Source organism: Palaemon carinicauda, chromosome 14 (genome assembly GCF_036898095.1).
Source record: "Palaemon carinicauda isolate YSFRI2023 chromosome 14, ASM3689809v2, whole genome shotgun sequence".
Taxonomy (NCBI): Eukaryota; Metazoa; Arthropoda; class Malacostraca; order Decapoda; family Palaemonidae; genus Palaemon; species Palaemon carinicauda.
In genome coordinates this window covers 55,484,397-55,490,951 of record NC_090738.1, presented here as the reverse complement: position 1 = coordinate 55,490,951, position 6,555 = coordinate 55,484,397, and positions in this window count along the sequence as shown.

Genomic DNA, 6,555 nt, shown 5'->3' with positions numbered 1-6,555 from the left:
TCCCCTTCCATTTGAATCCTCATTCTGGGAAGAAGGCAGTAGAGGCAGTAGTCCCTACACCTCTAATTTTTGTATTAATCTATAATAATACGGTAATCTTTCTTCCCATTCTTTCTCTCTCTCTGTCAGCTAGTGCCGCCAGGTACTAGCCTAACCCGGTAGCATACCGGCAAAACTACAGTATAAGATAATACAGTACCCAGCATTCCTGCGGTATAACAATACAACAGTTAGAAATCTACAGTATATGATGATACAGTAGTATGAAATTTCCAACATACCCTGTGTATCCTTTCACAGTCCATTGTTGAGACCGCTTAAAAAATGTTGAGGTGAAGTATTCCTTCAACATTCTGATGAATCCTAGATCATCGGAACACCAATGGTGAAGCGTACAGTTGTGTTCTGCAACCACAAGAGAAAGAACGTTGTGTGCCTACGATGTACAGGTCTCATGCCCCTTGCTGCATCGTATATAGATCCCCGAGGTACTGGAACCCGTATTTTATGCATATATTCTATTAACCCTGGATAGGTACGGTCCTCGGACACCCCTTTAAGGGTATACTCGGACGCGAACGACCCCGACGCCAAAAAAAATTCTTAAAAAATCAGTTTTTGCAGTAACCTCCTTTTTTCTTTTGCCAAAAAAAACTTCAATGAATGCTTAAAACAACTGTAAAGATAAATACTACTCATCTGCAGAAAAACTATTTATTATAAATATTTTAAAAAATTAAGTAGAAAAAAAAAGACCTGACATAAAAATTCATAAAAAAAAGGTTTATACATATATACACAAATCCTTTTAGGAATTGATTCTTGAATGTTTAGGACACATCTTGATGTATTTTGGATGAAGTCAGACCCATGGAGGTGAAGATCTGAAATGAGAAAAAAAGGGTAACTTTTTTTGGCCCAAAAAAATTGTCCAAATTTCATGAATTTTTTTGGGTACCCAAATGAAATAGGAAGTGGCTAATTTTTTTAGGGAATAAACATATGTTATCCTAAAATAGAAATATGTAAAAAAATCTTCATTATTTTGTAAATTACATTTATATCAGGGGCCATATCTAAAGGTAATTTTTTGAGTACTTGGAAATTTCGTAAAAAAATACATATATTTAATATATAATATGATATTTATGCAGGTAAAAATATACCAAAATATCACAAATTCTATAGGGAACAAGAATATATATAGATAGGGCAGCTTACGCTTCGGATATGTCCACAAAATGGCCGCCAACCACACTGACTCAGACTCCCTAATCTGCCACTTGAAATGTAGGAAGGGTATGTCAATTTCAAGGTGTTATTTACTAATCTAATTATTATTGGATATGCATAAAAATTGTATGGTGGGTTGCTGGATAATTGTCGATTATTTTACGACTATAAAATTAAAATTCTGACCGCAAAATTTTTTTTTGAAGGGAAATAAAATCGAAAAAAAAATGTAAAACAATATTTTAGCTAAAAAAATTTGATGATATTCAATCAAAAAAAAAGTAAACAAAATTTTCTGACAAATAAACATCTAGAGGAATCATTACTCTGTGATAGTTCCTTAGTACGTAGTAATTTTGAAAGAATTGTGAAAAAACGAAAAAATGGCAATCACCGGAAAATCGAACACATACCTATATATACGCCATATCTGGCTAAAAAAAAGATAGGCATGGGTAGCCAGATCATCTAGAAACACTTTCCAACACTATAAAAATATAAGTTTTGCGACACTACTTGCCATTTCCTTACGGTAACATGACTAAGCAAAAAAATGCAAAACAAATAAAAAGGGGCACTCGTGGAAAAATGGCCATTCTAATATACGGCATTTCAGAAAAAAAAAATTTCAGCCACGTGCTAGGCAAACCATCAAGGCATATTTTCCGACAAATAAACATATAAATGAAATATTACTCTGTGATAATTCCTTAGTACGTAGTAATTTTGAAAGAAATGGGAAAAAACGAAAAAATGGCAATCACAGGAAAATCGAACACATACTTATATATACGCCATATCTGGCTAAAAAAAAAATAGGCATGGGTAGCCAGATCATCTAGAAACACTTTCCAACACTATAAAAATATAAGTTTTGCGACACTACTTGCCAATTCCTTACGGTAACATGACTAAGCAAAAAAATGCAAAACAAATAAAAAGGGGCACTCGCGGAAAAATGCCCAACATTCTAATATACGGCATCTCAGATAAAAAAAAAAGACATGCACGTGTTAGCCCAACCATCAAGGCACACTTTCTAACACATAAACATGAAAAAAAAATCAATAATATACGGCAATTCCTTACTACGTAGTAAATTTTTACAAATATTGAAAAAAAAAGAAATTGGCAACCGCAGTTAAATACCCAATATACCAATAACTACGTCGTATCTGACAAAAACAAAATCACGCATGGGTAGCCAGATCATCTAGACACACTTTCCAACATTAAAAAAGCAAAAGTTTTACGACACTATTTCGCAATATCTTACGGAAAAATGACTTGGCAAAAAAATTAAAAAAAATTAAAAAGGGACACTCGCGGTAAAATGCCCGACATTCTAATATACGACATCTCAGATAAAAAAAAAGACATGCACGTGTTAGCCCAACCATCAAGGCACACTTTCTAACACATAAACATGAAAAAAAAATCAATAATATACGGCAATTCCTTACTACGTAGTAATTTTTACAAATATTGAAAAAAAAAACAGAAATTGGTAACCGCAGTTAAATACCCAATATACCAATAACTACGTCGTATCTGACAAAAACAAAGTCATGCATGGGTAGCCAGATCATCTAGACACACTTTCCAACACTAAACAAGCAAAAGTTTTACGACACTATTTGGCAATATCTTACGGAAAAATGACTTGGCAAAAAAATGAAAAAAAATGAAAAAGGGGCACTCGCGGTAAAATGGTCCTCGTGGTGATGAACGACATTTTAACTAAAAAAAAAAAACATGCACATGGTAGCCAAACAATCCACCAAGACTTTCCACAACTGATAACCTATACAAGTTGCACCATTCTACGACAATTTCATAATACGTAATAACTTTGATAATTATGCAAACTACCTCAGAAGGGTAAACTCGGACGCGAACGACCCCGACGCGTCTCAGAAATCGGGGAAGGAGTACAGCTACAGCAATGCACATCTGGACACTACTAGAGCGTGTAGGGGAGACACCTCCTGCAGGTCGATCACCCACAAATTCAGTCACAGGGGTGAGTCACGTGAGAAAAACCTGTTTTTTTTTGACGCTCGGGGTCGCAAACGACCCACCGTACCTATCCAGGGTTAATGATATAAACAACCTAGTACTCATTCACCCTTTTCTCCCTTACAGGAGGAGCCAATGGCGAAGTGTACAGTTGTGTTCTGCAACCACAAGAGTAAGAACTTTTGTGGGCATACGATGCACAGGCTTTATGCCCCTGCTGCATCGTATCTGGATCCCTAAGGTTCTGGGACCCAAAGGGTTGCTCCAATCGCTTGACCTTGCTGACCGACGGCTTTGTAAAAGATATCCCTGACACTACGGAGTCAAGGGATACAGCAAGGGAAACCCACCAAAAGTGAGTATGAGGCTTCCAGAGGAACTCTTCGGGACCTTACCTACCTAACAAATCTTTGAAGTACCTACTGTTCCCTAAGGATCAATCGAATACATTTGTGCCTCAGGCACAAGTCCAGCCTCCCTCTATCCAACGGACAGTGGACAAGGATATCAACAGGCACTGCAAGGCTTGGACATCCACCAAGATCGAATGTCAGAGGCGTCCATTGACACCGGACAGGACCTACTGCAAGAAGGCCCTGAATAAGGAGTGGTTCAACCACCCACGGAGGAAGAAGGATCCGTTTTGACGGTGACTGAGGTCCCTCAGCTCACTGTGCCCACATATCAATCTATACCGTCAACCTCTTCAGACCCAACTCCCCAACTGGCTAGACAGGTCGGCAGAAACGAAACGCTCCTAGAGTCGATCCAGCAGATGCTGACACTGTTCCGGAAGGAACGAGAGGAGAATAAGTACGATCTCAAAGAGATGAAGAGAGAGGTAGAGGGAAGGAAACGCCCTGGCGCTTCCATTAGCTCCGCTAATCCCCTTAAAATATCTGACCTCTCTCACTGCTCCGAACCAAACCCTGGAGGTAGATGGAACTCATGCCCATGTTGAATGGGAAGCTTTATATCTCCTAGAAGTTGGGATCCAATCCCCTTGAAGAGCTTCAATTCTGGCCCAGCTCTCAGCGTACCCAGATTGCTACGTGAGACTGCAAGATGAACCTACATCCTGCAAGGAGACTATACTGAAGGAAGTCATTGTCCTCGAACATGACAAGGCACAAGCCATCCTTTCCCAGTCCCAGAAAGGGGCGGGATATACTATCTCCAAAGTCTCAGCATTGAGCAAGAAGCATCCAACCTTCATTGCTCCTTCCTCCTGAGCCTTCCCCCTTTCGGGGAAAGCCCTAGACTGTGTCATGAGAGCAGTCGAAGAGGGCAAACCCTGCCCAATCCTAGAGAAATGCAAACCATTATCTCTAGCTATGTCCACCTGCGAGGAGAAGTGGAAAGAGGTACATCTAACCTTCTCTGTCTCAAAGTTGGATCCTGAGACAGCAGGCCAGCAGTTTAATGAGAACCTTCCAAAGTTGCCAAACCATCCTTTGAAAAGGGAACAGGAGATGAAAGATAGTCTTGCCACCTCCCTGTCTCATCAGAACTGCTTAGAAATGTGTGCAGCCCTTTAATAATGCCCCACCCTTGTGATGGATTTGTAAGCTTTTCTCAGGTCAAATAAAGGACCGGTAGAGAGCATGTGTTTGCCCCAACAACGGTGAAACACGAACCAGAAAAACTGATTTCATCATGGATCTGGGGTGTAGACCCTTTCCCACAGGAAGTGGTCTAAGAAGTCATTAGCAAAGCCACCACGGAGAATAGGAACCTGCTCCAAAAGTGGGGCATGCCCTCAAAGAAGAAATTGGAACTGCACAATTTCCGACCGTGACCATGATCACGGTGCCTCAAATGGTAGCCCAGCCGTAAATCACCTTCCAGATGGTCTCTCATCAGCTGGTAGCCAGTCACCTGTGTTTAATCCAGACTTTGAAAGGCACTCGACCACCTTTCTGCCCTACAAAGGTAAGGGCCCAAAAAGAGGATCCTACGGAAATCCCCCAACGGTGGAGGAGGACGCGGTAACAGAAACATAACCTCAAGAACCTCTAAACAATGAGAGGTTCCAGGTAGGAGGCAGACTTTTCCACTTTAGGGATCGTTGGACCTTTGATCCCTGGGTCCACAGCCAAATTACAAATGGACTTGGTTGGAAATGGAACAAAAATCCACACCACCTTTCCAAAATTCTTCCAACACTCTACCCCCGTATTGGAAGAATATATCTCAGAACTCTTGAACAAGAAGGTAATGAGGAAAGCGAAGTCCATCAAAATTCCAGGGAAGGCTGTTTTGTCTTCCCAAGAAAGACTCGGATAAAACCCACAGTCATTCTAGACTTGTCTCCACTCAACAAGTTCATCGAGAACAACAAGTTGCGGATGCTTGCAGTGCAACACATAAGGACCCTTCTACCAAAAAAGAGGCGTATACAGTCTCAATAGACCTGGCAGATACCTACTGGCACCTACCAGTCAGTCGCCCCTCTCCTCCTACCTAGGATTCAGGCTACAGAAGACAAAATTTGTCTTCACAGCCATGTCCTTTGGGCTAAACATAGCCCCAAAGGTATTCACAAAGCTAATGGACACGATCGTCCAGCACCTACGCTCCGAAGGAGTCCAGGTAGTAGCATACCTGGACGATTGGCGGGTGCGGGCAGTATCCAAGACTACTTGTCTGCAAACGGCTGGAAAGGTGATCCAGATCCTGGAACACCTGTGGCTCAAGATCAATCGCTAGAAGTCTCGCCTTTCTCCTGCTCACAAGTTTCAATGGTTAGGAATCCATGGGAACTTGCAGTCACACCACCTCTCCATTCTATTAAAGAAGAGGAGAGAAATAGCGGCATCTGTCAAGAGACTAATCCAACACAAGAGGATTTCAAAATGCCAACAGGAAAGAGTACTGGGCTCTTTCCAGTTCGCAGTAGTGACAGACCCGGTGCTAGAAGCACAGCCACAGGATGCGCCAGGAGTCTGGAGAAGATACGCATCAAACGCTCGAAGAAATCAACAAGGTTGACACTGACCCGATTGCGCACGCCATTAAGGCCATGGTCAATGAATAAGAGCCGAGCACAGATAATTCTCTTGCAACCATCATTGGTGATACACACGGAAGCCTCCCTGAAAGAATGGGGAGGCCATCCGCATGAAATGAAAGGGCAAGAAATTGATCATTCCAGTTCAAAAAACTTACACATCAACATCTTGGAGGCTATGACAGTCCTCCTGATGTTGAGGAGACTATCCCCTGGCTCTCAACAACGAGGTGATAGTAATATGTCTAAATCGACAAGGCTCGAGTTCACCTCACATTAACGACGTGATGTTA